Source organism: Dipodomys merriami, unplaced genomic scaffold (assembly GCF_024711535.1).
Source record: "Dipodomys merriami isolate MVZ:Mamm:240054 unplaced genomic scaffold, mDipMer1.0.p SCAF_378, whole genome shotgun sequence".
In the NCBI taxonomy this organism is placed as follows: Eukaryota; Metazoa; Chordata; class Mammalia; order Rodentia; family Heteromyidae; genus Dipodomys; species Dipodomys merriami.
In genome coordinates, this window is record NW_027205359.1 from 120,855 (window position 1) to 137,500 (window position 16,646).

At 44.1% G+C, this 16,646-nt stretch overlaps 1 long non-coding RNA gene and 1 pseudogene across 2 annotated transcripts in view; one reads left to right on the top strand and one right to left on the bottom strand.

Annotated features, from left to right (window-relative positions):
- Nucleotides 1-3,700: 3,700 nt before the first annotated feature.
- LOC138804878 (U6 spliceosomal RNA) lies at nt 3,701-3,794 on the top strand (annotated as a pseudogene).
- A 3,295-nt stretch (nt 3,795-7,089) lies between these two features.
- Nucleotides 7,090-16,646, bottom strand: part of LOC138804876 (uncharacterized) — a 23,292-nt gene continuing 13,735 nt past the window's right edge. Inside the window, exons 1-3 of one of the 2 annotated variants that reach the window (XR_011365366.1) lie at nt 14,818-14,954; nt 12,624-12,715; nt 7,090-7,614 (exon numbers count right to left, since the gene is read on the bottom strand). This is a non-coding gene — a long non-coding RNA (uncharacterized lncRNA). Of the gene's footprint in view, nt 7,615-12,623; nt 12,716-14,817; nt 14,955-16,646 lie in introns of those variants that run through there. The other variant, XR_011365367.1, reaches the window with a different exon arrangement.

A 16,646-nucleotide genomic window follows, 5' to 3' on the forward strand; every position in this document is an offset into this window, starting at 1 on the left:
AGTTTTTGTGCTCAAGGCTAACACTATACCACTTGAGCCACTGTGTTAGCCAGTGTTAGCCTTTCTGTGAGTCACTGGAGATAAGAGTCTCATGGACTTTCCTGCCCAGGCTGGCTTTGACCTGTGATCCTCAGATCTCAGCTTCCTGAGTAGCTCAAATTACAGGCATGAGCCACTGGCTCCCAGGTGGATTAAAATACACACACACACACACACACACACACACACACACACACACACACACACACACACACAGAGCTAATTGGGGACAAGAGTCTTGGAGAAAATAAACCAGCCAGGTTCCTTCCTCAATGGTCTAGATAAGAAGGGCTAGAACTAAATGGTGATAGTCGGAGTAGAGACTGAGCAACAAAATCATTTGACATTCAGTGGTAGAGTTAATAAGACTCTACAGAATGTGGGTTTTGGGAGGTGGCAAGGTAAGAGCACCTGGCAGCACCCCTTGGCAGTAAGAAAGCCCGGTAAATCCCTGTCAACAGAGGGTAAGTCCTGGGGAGGTGTGGGAGCAGAGAGCAGGGCGTGGATCTGGGGTTTGTTGGGATGGGAAGTGCTCCATTGTGATTCCAGGCTAGGGAAAGGAAGTGAAGAGACTGGAACCCAGCAAGTGTCTCCATGTTCAAGTTTAAATACCCTGATGGGGAAGTGCCGCGGACCGGGTTCTGTCGGGACTACAGAGGATACCTAGGGGAGGAACCTGGAATAGGATGGGGAGATGGCAAACAGACAACTCACACACATTAGGAGTGGATGCTGAGTGCTGAGTGCTGAGTGCGATTTAATGCAGAGGATAACAAACTTTTATAGCAAGGAGTCTCCATAAGAAAGGGCAAAAGGTTACATAATCTTGCTGCAGGGCTTCATCCTTGGGTGGTCACCAGCTGGTCGCCTGATAGGCACTTGTTTCCGGCTTTACCTCTATTTTTAAGAAATACAATGGGTTTCGATGATTGTCACCAATTAACCACTACTTTATTCTATAGAGGCCTTAACTGTCCCATTAAGATCTTTCCTGTTCCTTCTTTAATAGTAAGCACCAAGGAGACTTAGATTTAGCAAGTCTCTTAGTAAATGAGGAAGTTCTTTCTCCTAAGTAGTTATCTCAGCAATTGCCATACATTCTTTCTGTTCTAGCCGCGCCTACAACTTTTTGTAAATCTTACAAACAATTCCTTCTGCTGAAGTGACTTTGTGAAACCCCCAATACTTTTATATTTGCTTATGGCTTGTCTACTAGCCTCCATAAGAGGCGTTTCAGGGTAGCACTTAACTCTGGTGAGTTAGTCATATTTTTAAGACACTCATCAGATATTGGAGTCATCAACACTCTTAAGAAAGAGCTTTGAATAAGGGAACGTTGACAATGAGTAAGTACAATGAGCAGTAGAAACAGTAAAAGATTAATAGGCACTCTTATACAGTGAAGAAAGGCAGAAACACATCTTTTCCCAGGGGTTTTTCCAGCCTTTTCCCAGGAGTAGGCCTCTTAGAAGCCCTATTCTCCGAGGTAGACTTCGGTGAAGTCCCAAAACTTGGAGATAGGTTTCTGTAAAGCCCCATTCTCTGAGGTAGACTTCGGTGAAGTCCCAAAACTCAGAGATAGGTCTCGAGGCCCCTATCATGGTCTGATAGATGGTTTCCCATGCTAAGCAGACTCTACTGGGGTCGGCGTGGCAGGGAAGTGGTCCAAGGAGGCCTCCAAACACGTTGATGTTCCAAAGAAAGTCTACCTCTGGGTCAGCTGATACCTAGCTCAAACTGGGAGAGGTACTGGAGAAGCGCATTATATGAGACTCACTCAAGAAACATCTGAGCAGTCCTAGGGTTTGCCTTCCAAAAGTACCTGCTCAGGACAAAAAGCCAGTCAGAACTAGTAAGTTTAGGAACATGAAGCACATGGCTAAATACTTAGGTAGCAGCTGGACACCTTTAGGTCTGGGTTTCCTATGTAATCAGAAGACAGGGGGAGCAGTTTTTCCCAGAGCTTCTGTATTTCTACCATATCCAAACACTTGCCTTCTGGAAACAGCTTCCCATGTAAACAACTGCACAAGCTTGGGTGGTTTGGACCAAAAGGAATCTCCAGCCGCACATCCAGCATTTGCATCTTGACTGAGGTTCAACAATTCTACCTTCTGCCCTACATGCCTTTTGCAACTAAATTTTCCCTGAAAATATGATAGATTGTGCTCACCCTCTTTCCCTTTTATCAGGAAACCTCCTACCTGAAGCCACAGGCTGAATGGGCTGATTAGCAGCCTCCTGGACGCCTGCCTTGTGTGTTCTTAGCAGATGAGGTGTATGGGTGTCCAGTGTCAGATGTGTTTGCTCCCAGGCCCATTTCTGCCAGATGCACTGGCCATAATGATTACACAATAAAATAATAATACATTAACTGATAAAATGGGAGTGCAGCAAAGAGTAGTTTCTATGAAATACCTCTAATACCCGGAAATGCTCCATAATAGCGAATCAATAAAAGAATTACTTGGCTCTTGAATTATAGATTAGGAAGAAAATTGAAAAAGAGAGAAATAACAGACCATTTAAGAAGGATCCTGTATACAGATGCTCACAGGGCCTTGCTGGTTACCTTGGTTTAGGACTTTTAGCTTCCCAAACCATAAGGAAATAAATTCTTGTTGTCTTTAACCACCCATTTGGTGGTATTTTTGTTACAGACACTCTAAGAAACCAATATAAAGAAGCAGAGAAAGGAAGGGAGGGGGAAAAAAACAGAAGGCAAATAGGAAATGGGTTAAAGGGCACCAAGCATTTGGATAGGAGAGAAACTGGATTTCTTTGAGTTGAAGAGTGAAAAGAAAATGAAAAAATGGCGAGACTTAATAATACTTAACAAGAAGTTAAGAGCTGGAATAGCAGTACTGTCAATTTGGATAAAAACCTCCAACCAAGACCTGAGTACCAACTAGTTCAGACTACACTGAAGCTAAACTGGACAGATCATTTGAGTAATTCAGACTGGACCAGAAGTACGCTTCCAAGGTTTGATTATGTGCTACACATCTGTAACTCCAGAAACTCAGAAAGTTGATATAGGAGGATCATGGTTCAAGGCTAGTTACGACAAAAGCATGAGACTCTATCTGAGAAACAAAACTGGGGATGTTGCTCAAGTGGTAGAGTTCCTGCCTAGCAAATGCAAGACTTTGAGTTTAATCTTTCTAAGACCTCACACTGACTCTCACTCAGGACAGTATTCTTAGACAGGATTGTCACTTTGGACACCAGCAGGGTCTGAGAGAGAGAGAGAGAGAGGGGGGGGGGAGAGAGAGAGAGAGAGAGAGAGAGAGAGAGAGAGAGAGAGAGAGAGAGAGAGAGAGAGAGAGAGAGAGAGAGGAGTCACCAGCAGTGACTTTTCTTAACAAGAGGATAGAGCTATTTTTTGGGGGGAGGGGGTCCGGTCGTGGGGCCTGAACTCTGGGCCTGGGCACTGTCCCTCAGCTCTTCAGCTCAAGGCTAGCACTCTACCACTTGAGCCACAGCACCACTTCCGGCTTTTTTCTTTTTGCTTATGTGGTGCTGAGGAATCGAACCCAGGGCCTCATGCATGCAAGGCAAGCGCTCTACCACTGAGCCACTTTCCCAGCACAGGATAGAGCTATTTTTAACATTGTATTTCTGTACTGCATTTGGATCCCAGTCATAGGAAACAGATGAGTGCTTCCTTCAGCAGCACAATAGTAAAATTGGAGAAGATTAGCATGGCCCCTGGGCAAGGATACACACAAATTAATGAAGCATTCCATATTTTGTCACAGCTCCCAAGAAGGTGGATAACATGGCAAGAACTACCAAACACCTCTCAGTCCTAACTCTCAATATTAATGGACTTAACTCTCCAATTAAGCAACAGGAAACTGATGACAATTCACATGGTTCTGATCTGAATTTTTTAAAAATCTTTTTTGCATTGTTTACCCTTGATTTGGATATTTAAATAGATACGGTTAATTCAATGAAGAGCAGTTAAAAGCCTTGAATAATTACAGACAAATGCTGAATGATAAAAACAAAAAAAGCACAGATCCAGTTGGAATTCCAATAGGCTGTGCAATCTGCTGAAAAGAGAGAGGAACATTTATCAAAAGATGCTACACCTGGGTGGAAGGTGTGAGTTGTAAACAGTTCTTCTCATTGTGTCTTCTGCATCTTTCTCTGAATAGATGCACTGAGTATTTGACATCCATCATTAGCCTTCCCTTTCATTATGATTTTTTCAACTTTGATAAGTTCTTATTTGTTTATAGAATTTGCATTTCTGAATGCTTGTTTTGTTTTCTTTAGGTTCCAGATGAAATCTTATTCCAGGTTTACCAGCCAAGACAGCTGCGTCACTTCAACAGACTATTAGAAGTCTTTCAATCACCTTATTCTGAAGCAGACCTCATAGGTTTGTTGTTTTTAGGTCTTTGTGCTCTTGCTCAGCATTGAATTTTTAATTTTTGAAATTAACTTTGAACTATATATAAAATAGAAACATTATAGACATGATGTTAATGGAGTACTATTGTTATCTGACTAAAAATTTTGAAACTATGGCTTGAACTCAGTTTTGTGCTTATTAAACTTACTTTCTTGCTTAATTGGCACTCTACAACTAAAGCCATGCCTCCCAATTGGCTGTGTGTGTGTGTGTGTGTGTGTGTGTGTGTGTGTGTGTGTGTGTTTTCTCCAAGGTAATGTCTTACAATGTATCTGCCCTCTATAGCTCTGAACCTCAATCTTCAGAGCTCAACTTCCTGGATATCTAGGATTACAGGTATGGCTCTGACCGTATTTTTTTTAAACCATGCTGACATAGAAAAAACAATATTTTTCCTATGACTTCATGCTCATTTTTTATGTTAAGAAAATACTTCATATACTAATTAAAATCGTAGTACCTTTATCCAAATAGAATTTCTTTTCTATAAGATATGTAAGTATATGCTATAGTAATGATATGTGAGAGAAGGTAATGAAATTCTACCTCAGAGATTTCAAAGTGTGAATATGTATGTGTGTGTGTGTGTGTGTGTGTGTGTGTATAAGCACACATGTGTGCTAGTTTTGTTTAATATTTGTTGTTCACTTCACTTAAAAATGTATTACTGAGTTGTACAGAGAGATTATAATTCCATGAATCAAGTAATGAGCATAATTCTTCTTGGACAATGTCAACCTTTGCTTTGCTTTCCCTCAGTTTCCCACTCTTGACCCTGCCTCTAAGTTGCATAGTTTATTTTGTGCATAGGGTATATTGAATACCATGACTGCATTTGTTCAACCTTTCTCCCTTCATTTCTGGGATCCCCTTTTGCCTCCCCTGAAAGACCAAAAAAAAAAAAAAAAACAACCAATAACCCAGAACAAAAGACCCAATAACACCAAAAATAACAAGAAAACCAAAGCACATTTCTATTTCCTGGAATTCATTTAGATAAATAATATTTTAGATATTCAAAGGAGTTATGCTGTTGGGTTCCTCTCTGAAGACTATTCTCTTTTAGTCTGTTTGTTTGTATGCAGTTCATTTTTATTATTTCAGTTGAGTCTTCTTATCCACACACAAAAATAATGTGTGCACATGGAAGCAATAGAGAAGATAAACAAGCTGAATTACAGTCATACAAGGTACTCAGAACTAGCAATGAAGAGACTGATCTCACAGTCATGCTGAGAAGAGGAAACAATGTGAGAAAGGACACACAATATCATCACATCTACCTGGCATTTGAAAAGAAAAGAAAACTAGTCCATGGGAACAGATCAAATAAGAGATTCTTGGAGTAGAGTAGGAACAAGAATTGATTGGAAAATCTTCTGGAGTAAAAATAACGTTCTTTTGGTATTTCAAGGAGTTTAGGGTCAACACTACATACACCAAAACTCAGCTAATGCACACAGAAGATGTGTGCATTTCGTCTGGGATAAGCTTTACATACAAAGAGAAAAAAACCCAACAACATATCATATACTGATGATATGGTGGTTTTTGACAAAATATTGATATGATAGCTCATCAATATCTCATTGATGAAATACACTCTCAAGAGTTTAGGGAGAAGTATACTGAACACGAATTTATTTCTAAATGTATCATAAAAATAAAGAAAGATGAGTGGTGGACAAGGAAATAGATGGAGAGATGCATTATAAAGTAAGTATAGTCATTGTTAATTCTAGGCTTTAAATGGTAGATGTCCATTTTAAGATTCTTTCGACTTGGCTGCATGCTTGGATGTTTTCCTCACAAGATACTGTGGGGAAGCCATGTTTTGTGCTTAAAGAGAACAAATAATACAAGGGGTTTTTGTTGCCCTTCTAGAAACTCCTTAGGAATGAATAAGAAGCAGGGACAGGGCTGGGACCTGGGTCTCTTGTGGTCCATGTTACAATACCTAAGAATATTTCTAAGGCAGTAACAGACCAGAGGACCACTTCCTCCTCCAGTTTTAGAAGGAAGAAGGGAACAACTCTCTGAACCTGTGAAAGCAGAAAAAGGTAAACAGGGCCAGGGCCTCCTGCCACAGAGCTCTGCTTCTTTCATGGCCTTGAGCAGTCTTTTGGCAGGCCCCTAGACATCACATCATTATGACCTTGAGCAGTTTCAAATGAATAATGGACTGACTGCTTCCCAGAGGGGTGCACCAGACTGGGTACCAGTCAGAGGGACCAAAGAGCATATGGAGAGCTTGTGCAGGCTGTATGAAGCCTCCGATTGTGTCTGGAGACTAATACGGCATGTGGGCTGTCCAATGATCTCGAGAGTCACATAGCTCTCTCCTAGAGACATCTAATTACCCCTGCACCACACACCCCAGATGATGCCCTTTCTTGAGATCCCCCCTCCCATCTAGCAAGAGCTCTTCTCATCTTTGTCTTTAATAAATCTTTGCCATTTTCCTTCTCCCTCTGTAGTAGATTCATTCTCTAAGACCATAGAGACAAAGGACTCATCCAGACACTGGAGATTTTAGCATAAAAAGGGAAAAGTGCAAACAACATAAACATGGCCCCCTCTACACATACCCAGTGCCCATTATCCATGTGGACAGCAGGGCTGGGAGAGATAACGCTTGAGCCAGGCCTGGCAGCTAATCTCTAGGGGAATTAAAACTTCATTAACTTGTTTTCAGTGTTTCACAGACAGGAGCCACAGATCTCCGAGTCTGACCTTTTGAATATTATTTCTTCTTATCTCTTAAAAAAAAAGAAAGAAAAAAGAAAGCTCCCTGCCCCCATTCACCCCACACCACACAGTGTTTAGTTTGTAAAGAAGGCCCAGTGCTGGCTGGATTTACATTTGTCACTCACTGACATCTTTTTTTCTCTCTCACTTCTGCAAGGAGGCCTCTGTCACACTTAGGACAGAAATGCTTAACAGAAAAAAAATCCTCTCCTCAGACACACTATTTCCTTTCCCTTCTTTTCCTTGTTGTATTTTTAGGGGATCATCAGTGAAGGAAGGGATTGCGAGGAAGCACCCTCTTTCTCCTCTGGTTCTTCTGCCGGGGTTTTTCCACCGTGCTCATGTTGACACGGGGTGGTGGCTACTCCTCTTGGCCGGAGCCACCGTCACCCATGAGGATCCTGTGTGACAAGGATCAGAGGAAAGAAAGCAGAGGTCAGAGATTCTCGGAGAGTTTCAAAGCTTGGCACCTCCAAACCAAAGCAAATGTCCTGGTCCTTGTGTGGAATCATGGGGAAGAATGAGTTCGGTAGGGCAAGGGGCAAAAGCCACACCTTTCTAGTTCTGTCCTCAGTGAAGGTGCCCAAGGCCATGGGTTCTAAAACCAACGCAGGCTGCTCTCCCTTTTCAGGAATTGCCCCCTTTTTAACAACCTCTCTCAAGTCTTCAAGAACAAAATGCTCTTCCATAGTGGACAGACCGGAGAATTCACAGTTGAGAAGATCCAGTACCAATGATCCTTTCTGCCTGGGTCTCAAGAGAGCGTGAGGTAGGGTGTGCATTTCCTAGAGGTGACCGTCAGCATGCCACGCTCAGACTGGGTGGTTGTGAGACATCGAGAGGATTCCAAATGCGGGGGCTCCTGGCCTATGACGTGCCCAGCGGATGTCTGGGGCTTGTGTGAGTGCCTTTCCACAGATGTGACAAAATACCTGAAAAATAGCTGAAGGAAAGAAGGATTTCTTTTGACCCCGTTCTAGAGGTTTCAGTGCATGGCTCTGTTGCTTCTGAGTTCATGGGTGATGAGACAGAACACCGTGGTGAGATCGTGTGGAGAAGTCTTACCTCATGATACACAGGCAGCCAGGGGACAGGACGGGGCAGCGACAGGGCAGGCCCTTCAAGGACACCTCCCTCCCCATAGTCAGTGACCTACTTCCTCCAGCCCCAACCTTCTGGTGCCACCAAATCACAAGTCCATCCATGAATCAGATCCTCATCCTCAGGATCCAATTCCTTTGTGTGTGGGGGGGGGGTAGGGAGGGGTGCATGCATGAGTATATGTGTGGGTGTTCATGTGTGTGCATCGGTCTTGGCATTTGTACACAGGGACTGGGCACTGCCCTTGAGCTTTTGTTGCTCACAGCTAGTGCTCTACCACTTGAACCACACCTCCATTTCTGCCTTTTTTAGGGTAGCTAATTGGTGATAAGAGCCTTATGGACTTTCCTTCCCAGGCTGGCTTCCAACCTCAGTCCTCAGATCTCAACCTCCTGAATGGCTAGGATTACAGGCATAAGCTACTGGCCTCCAGCTTTTAAGTCTTGCTTTTCATAAATGTTTAGTTTTTGTTATTACAAAAGTGATGTACAGAGGGGTTACCGTTAAAGAAGTCAAGTAATGAGTACATTTCCTTTTGGACAATGTCACCCCCTCCCTTGCTCTCACCCAGTTTTCTCCTCTCCTATCAAGTCGTATAGTTCATTTTCAATATAGTGTCTAGTGAGTCAATTCCTTCTTAATGACTGAATTCACCAGCAGAGAGGCCAGTCTTCTAGCACATGAACCCTTTCATACTCAACCATGACACGAGAGGATACGAAGATGTAAACAGGAAGTCTAAAGGCATTTTCAAGTAAAATACATCGTCGCCCTGGGTCAAAAATACTGCTCAGGTTTATCAGTGACTGAGGCGAGGATGATTTTATAGCTAATGCTTTTCTCCACCTAATAGGTGGAGGACTGAAATAAAGGGAGTCGCCCTGGTCCATTTTCTCCTACGATAGCAAAATACCAGTGACTGGGTGATTTATAAGGAACTGAAGTTTATTTGGCTCAGGGTCCTGGAGGCTGAGGGTACAAGAACATGCCTTGGCTTCTCTTGTTTCCTGATGACTTGGTGGAGGAGATCACAGGCTGAAACACCAAGAATGCTAGTCTCTGTTCTCTTCTTATGGAGTCCCTATGCCATCATTGGGCTCTACTCATCCCAAACGCTCTGCCCACAAATATCACTAACACCCTCATTCAGAAATGAAGGTTCTAATACATAAAGTCTTGGGGGGGGGACACGTTCAAGCCATATGTAGGGCAAAAATGACCACAAACAATGGCTTACACTAAGACACATTTGCTCCCTCACAGTTTTTGTGGCCAGGAATCAGGATACGGCTTAATGCTGGGTCCTCTGCTGAGAGTCTTCCCAGCTGACATCCTTCTTGTCAGACTCCAAGTCCTCTTTTAGGATCAGTAGTTATTGGCAGAATTCAGTTCCTTGCAGGGATAGGACAAGGTGGCCCCGTTCCTGCTGTCTGTCAGCAGGGGGCGCTGTCAGTCTCCAGAAGCCACCTTCCTGTCTTAAAGCCAGCAGAATGGTCTGCTCTCCTTTCAAATCTCCACTTTGTCAGCACTGAAGGAGACATCTATGCAACTAAAATATCCTGTCATTCTGCAGTGGAATCAATCCAGGAGTGGCAATTTTGTGTTTACAGGTTCTGCCTACCTTCAAGTACGAGCACAGTCAAGGCATGTACCCCGGAGGGTAAGAATTTGGAGTGTTATCTTAGAATTATTACAAGTGAATTTTCAGCATGAGCTAATTCCAACCAGGAGAAATTGGCATAGCACAGGGGAGAGGGAAAGTTAGCTAGACTGCCCATGGAAAACACAAGAACTTGCTACCTTGTCTTGTCAGCTTTTAGAGTATACACAGCATTAGAATAAAAAAGACTTTGGGAAGAAATTCTCTTTCAAAGCACTATATGTTATAATCCCCCTCGTTCTCTGTCTTTCTGTATGTCTGTCTGTCTCTCACTCTGTCTTTGGCAGTATTGGTGTTTGAATTTAGGACCTTGCCCTTTGCTAGACCCGTACTCTACCACTTAAGCCATACCCCCAGTTCTTCTTTTTCACTGATTATTTTGAGGATGGAGTCCAGTGAACTTTTCTGCCTCAAAACACAGTCCTCCAGACTCAGTCTTCTGAGCAGGTAAAATACAAACACGAGCCAGACACTGGCATCTACTTGCTTGTTTTAATCCTTTTTAAAGAAAGGCCATTGAAAAAGATGGAGGAAAATGGTTCCTTTGCTTCTTCTTTTAGATCTGTTGGTCTGGGTCCCTTTCTGAGACAGGTAGCATTATCAGACAGAGAGAAGTATAGAAACAATGCCAGATGGCAGAAAAGTCACATTTTCTGCAAGTTTCTTTGTTTTAGAAAGGATCTGCTCATGCCCCTTTGGGAAACGGTTGCTGAAGTTGCTATCTGTCACTGGTGGTGAAAATGCTTGTGTCTGACTGAAAGCTGTCAAGCCCAGGTTTCTTCTCTTTGTAGCCTCAGTGAATACTGAGAGAAATGTTTATCAAGTCATAGATAAGAATGAGAAAGAGAGGGGGAGGGGGAGGGAGGAGGGGAGGAGAGGGGGGGAGAAAAAGAAAGTGAGAGAGAACAGTGAGAAAGAGAGATTTATAAATCATCCATCTCTCATCGTAAAAGCCAAAACATTTTGAGATTTGGGATTGAGCCTCTATAAAATTTGATCCCACTCCATGGCTAGTTCCCTAGGTGCTGGAGAGTAACTGAGGCAGGATGAGATCACCCCAGCCAAAGCAGAAATTCTGGCTACAAACCTGGTCATCAGAAAAATGCTCAGCCTCTCTTAAGGGCAGTTCTGATGCCAACGGGCCACACAGCAGCATGCTCTAGCTCTTCCCTATCTTTGTGTTTCTGCCTTGGACTCTTAGTCTTTCCAGTCCAGTTTTTCATTAAGGTTGCTGGGGGCAAAGCCAATCTATTTTTCTTTTTTTTTTGGTCGGTTGTGGGGCTTGAACTCTGGGCCTGGGTGTTCATCCCTGAGCTCTTCAGCTCAAGGCGAGCACTCTACCTCTTGAGCCACAGCACCACTTCCTGTTTTCTGAGTGTTTTATTGGAGATAAGAATGTTACAGACTTTCCGGCCTGGGCTGGCTTTGAATTGCAATCCTCCGATCACAGCCTCCTGAGTAGCTAGAATTTCAGGCGTGAGCCACTGGCACCCGGCCCAGCAAAGCCAATCTTTGGGAGCCATTTATTACATGCTTAGAATATACTAAGCTCAATGGGAACTCAATGAAGAGGACAGACCTAAATCTCTGAGAAATCAATGGCAAGACGAAGTGCAAAGATGAGAGAAAAGATAATAGGGGGTGGCGAGTGATTAATTGCTAGATGGTGAATAGAAAACCTTCTAGCAGTTCGGAAGAGGCAAGAATCTCTTGCTAGAGAGTGCTAAGCGGAAGATTTGATTAAAATCTCTCTGGGGTTGCAAGGCCTGGCTCAAGAGGTAGCATGCCAACCAATGAGTGAACAGGTCAGATGGAGTTTGAGTCTCAGTCTCAGACAAAAAACAAAAACAAAACTCTTCTCAGCACATGCTACATCCAGACTATGGTTTTCCCTTCTATTCTCCTTCATCCTGCATCCGCCAGATTGTTTGGATGTTTAGAGATTAAGATGTTTTCCAAACTTTTCTGTGAAAAATTGCCAGTTAGCACTTATATTGGTTGCTTAGAGACAGCAAGAAGGTGGGGGGGGCGGGCGGCAAGGGAGATGGGAAGGGATGGGAAGGGGAAACAAAGGAGGAGGCAATAATGCTTGATAAGAAATGTACTCATTACCTTGCTCATGTAATTGTATCCCCTCTGTATGGTATTTCCATAAAAAATGTAAAAAAATAGAATTCTTTTTTATTTGATTATGGTATGGAGATAAATCTTGATTTCTGTGCCATGTTATCAAAATGTTTAACCACCCAATTAACCTAAGCAGACCACAAATCAGCAATGTTGTCTGTCCTTGCCTGAAGAGATTCTAGAGGTCATCCAAAGGTATGCATTCTGCTCCTAGTTAGAATAAGGTAGACCTTCTAAGTGCCTTCATAGAACTTATACCTTTGTTGAAAGACAGATGGGTAACAGACAATTATACCTCCGAGGCCATGTGGGAGTTTGGAAGCCACTGGGAAGCCTCTGGCATTTAGTCCAAGACACATGGAGATTGCCATTCAGATTTGAGCTCTCAAAAGCAAGGATTAGAGGATATAACCCTTGCCATTCAAGAGCCTAAAAGAGGGTTTTTTTTTTTTTTTTATCATTTCTTTCTTTAGGAGATCTTGTAATATCCAGAAAAAATTATGGCAGTGGATCAGTACTTACACAAACCTGAAGAGTCCCCTAGATGGACTTTGGCAGCTGTAGCAGGCCAAGTATATGTCTCAGACCCAGTCTTGGCCTAAAGTCAGGGTTTTCTGGAGAAACAAAGCCAACAGTTAGCATCCTTTCCCATGTCTTCAAATCACTGATGGCCAATCTTAGGAATTTTTTTTGTGATATCCATCTTCTTTTTAAGGAAGATATCAAATTAGAGCATTTCAGAAGGGGAAGGAGAAGGAGAGATCATTGTAGACATATACACACACAAGCACGTGTGTGTGCATGCACACGCGTGCGCGTGCACACACACACTCACACCTTTGCTTATCTCACAAGGAAGTCCTCTCTGCTCATTCCTCTATAAAGGAATTTGAAAATAAATGAGCAGACCTAAAAATCAGCCCTACTGACTGAGATCATTTAAAATATGTCTCCACTAGGGTGAGGAAAAGGAGACGGAAGGGAAGGAAGGAGGGAAGTAGGAAAGAGAGAAAGAGATTTACCAAAGGCAAAATTTTCCAAGGCAAATTATAGCTGCCCATGATCAATCAAGACACAAAGCCATCTTCCTAGAGAGCAGGAAGGAAGGATGCTGGGGTATGGGGTTCCTTAATCCTATCCCACAGGCCTGCCTTGGCACCAAGGGCCTGAAAGCAGACCCAAATGCTTTTGTTAGTGAAAGCAGAAGGGCTTTGAAGTGACAGCTGGGATTGTTGGAATTGCTGGGAGAAATTCCAAGCAGGTCAGACTCTTCCAGGAGGCTTGAGGATTGAGATAGGAATGGATGTTCCCTGCAAGGAAAGAAAAGGCTTAAGGAACCATCAGCTCCAAGCTCCAAACTTAGACAAGTTTTCCTTGTCTTAGGGACTCAGAGGAGTTGCTTGCTGCTACCAAACTTGCATGCAGAAGATAGCTGACTAACGCCTACAGGGCTCCCACTTTTTTCATTTATTTTTGTGCTGGTCCCAGGGCTTGAACTCAACCTGGATGCTGTCCCTGAGCTTTTATGCTCAAGGCTAGTGCTTTACCCACTTGAGCCACAGCACTACTTCTGGCTTGGGGTGGAGGGAGGTATTTAATTGTAACTAGGACTCTCACAGACTTTCCTGCCTGGGCTGACTTCAAACTACAATCCTCAAATCTCAGCCTCCTGAGTAGCTGGGATTATAGGCCTGAGGTGCCAAACAGCTTTTTAACAAGGGCAACAAGTCAAGGCCTCTGGAGACTGACACTTTGCCAGTGTCATTCTCATTACTCACTACATCTCACCACTTCCTGCTCTCTTTCTCTTCAGCTTTCTAAGCACAGAGCCAACGAATGAGTCCTTACTGTAACTGTACACTGGATCCTGGACTAGAAACTGAACAACTCTTGCTCAGTCTCGTCGGGCCCAACACTCTCATGAAGAAAACCAATTCCTTTCAATCTACAAAGGAGTGTGTATGCAGAGACATTGCTGTCTCAACCAAGATGGCACAGTGGAATGTCAAGGTCTGGATGCCACATAGCCCTGTGCTTGGCTCGGCCTGTGTTCCTGCCATCGGGGACTGAGCCCGGTAGCTTGGCTTGTGGTAGCTTTGTGTGAGTCTCAGACAAGGATCAGCTGCCTGGTTCCAAGCAGTTGGCTATTGCTCTTGCTCCCCCAGCACAGGGGGTTCGAGCACAGGCCCAGGGTTTTGCTTTCTGTGAGTGCTTCCACTTACTGCAGCTTTGGGTGAAATAAAAGTTCAGACTTCTTGCAGAAAGATGAGGGAGCTGTACCCAGCTGCACAGAGGCGGGGGGGGGGGGGGGGAGGGCAAGGGAGCACAATGGAAAAAGAGGAGGGGGTGGAGGAGGGAAAAGAGGAAGACGAAGACAAAGAGGAAAGCAAAAAGGACCAGAAGAGAAAGATGAAAGGAAAAGGAGGACATGGAGAGAGGAAAAAAAGAGAAAAAAAAAAGGAGGACAGAGGGGAAAAGAAGGAGAGAAGAGGGAAAGGGAAAAAAAGGATGAGGATGAAGAGGAGGAGAAGGAGAAAGAGGAGGAGGAGGGGGAAGGGAGGAGGAGGAAGAGGAAGAGTGACAGAGAGAATGGAAGGAAGGGAACTGGCAGCCTCAATCCTCAGTATTTCTGAAAGCTTCTTTCCAGGCCTGCAGCAGGAGACAGTTACACTGTGAGGAGGAAGGAAGGCAGGGCAGAATGTCAGAGGAACAGCACCTGCAGCTATTTGTCCAGGTGGCCAGATCCCTCTCAGAATCCATGCCCAGGTCACATAGGATCATCGGCTGATGGGAACAGCATTCGTTCTGTGAAAAGTGGCAGCTGGCCCTCCTGGGATATCTGAGCTCCCCGGGACAGGCAAACTCGATGTCCAATGTAATGACAGCCTTTGTGGCTCACCAGCATGACAGACAGGGCACGCTTTTGTCCTAGGAACTGCCCCAGTGCCTGCGGGTGATCACGAGACCGAGCACAGCAAATGAAGTCGTTTCTTTAGGAACAACACCAGCTGCCAAGACTGGCTTAAGAGCAGGCCTGGGCACTGAGCTGTTAGTAATTATGAACATATTAATTCTGTTGTACCTATTCATGGGGTTTGGTGGGAGATTTGTGTGGGAGATTTCAGTGTGCCCCAGGAACATTCAGTCATTCTTTTTCACCCCACCTGCCCATACCCTTCCCAATTCCCGGTAATCGCTCTGTGACTTTCAGGTCCATTTTGTTTCCACTTTGTATGAGAGGGGTCATGACCCCGGAGGATGTGACTGGGATCCCTGTGGCGGTTGCTGCCTTAGCCATGACATGGTCCAGCTGATTTGCTAACATGCGGTGTCAGGGTCAAGAAGGACGGAAACTTCTTTCCCTGAACTTCCAATAGTCTTCTGAGAAGCCTGTGCTGTACCAGAATATGTGCTTAAAACGCTGGAATTCCCTGAGCTTGGACAATTACCCAGAAAGCCCCTGCTTAACTGTTTCTAGGGAGATTGATAGCACAATAATATTAAGAAAATTAAGATGGCCTTATCTAAAATATTACCGCTTCCTTTCCAAGCCATTACTAAGACCAGAAATAAAACAGATGCCTTCCACTTCTGCCGTTACCAAGTGTGAACTTGGCCAATCCATCTAGTTATTGTTTGCCTGTGACTAGGTGTTACTTTAGCCAATATCACAGAACAGGTAACACTTGGTTCCAAGACACAGACTTTCCCTAGTAAAACCAAGAGAGATAGTTCCAGGTAAATGGAGTAGCTGGTCACCTGAGGTTTACCATGGAACTGGCCCAATACAGGCATCTCTCTTCTGTCTACTAAATCAACTCCTGCTGCGTTGTCAGGTTTAGTTAACTCTTTTGCCCCAGCGCCCGGATACCAGAGAGCCCTCCTTACCCCCACGGCCCTCCGAAGCCCCAGAGCTCTCTGATCTATCTGGACAAGCTCCTACCAGCACTAATGACTGGCTGTGTTCTTATGCTCTGCAGATCAAGTGTGTCCATGCAAACCCTTGTACCAGCATCGCCGGGGAGCTCGTTAAAAACGGCAAAATCCAGCCCTCAATCTTCCCCAAATCTCCATTGTGTTTTCTTTCTTTTTTTTCTTTCTCTTTTTGGCAGTACTGAGGATTGAACTCAGTACTGAGGATTGAACTCAGGCCTCATACTGGGTAGGAAAATTCCTCTAATACTTGAGTCTCACCCCCAGTCCTCCCCCAGCCCTTTTAGTTTTCAGTTTGCTTGTCAGACAAAGCCTTGTGCTTTTTCCCAGGCTGGCTTTGTAGTCCAATCCTCGCGCCTCTGCCTCCCAAGCAGCTGAGACTACAGGTGTGCATGCTACCACGTGCAGTTTGTTTGTTTTTTTGAGGTAAGTCTTGTTTGCTCCTTCTCCATCTTGTCTTGAGCTGTGATCTTCCTAACTGCTTCCCAAGTAGCTGGGGCCACAGGCATATGCCACTACACTTCACCTCTAAATCTGCACTCCAATGAGTTTGGTATCAAAGTGGTACAAGCATTCTTTCAGTGCCTCCAACTAGTTAAAGTTAGACTTGTT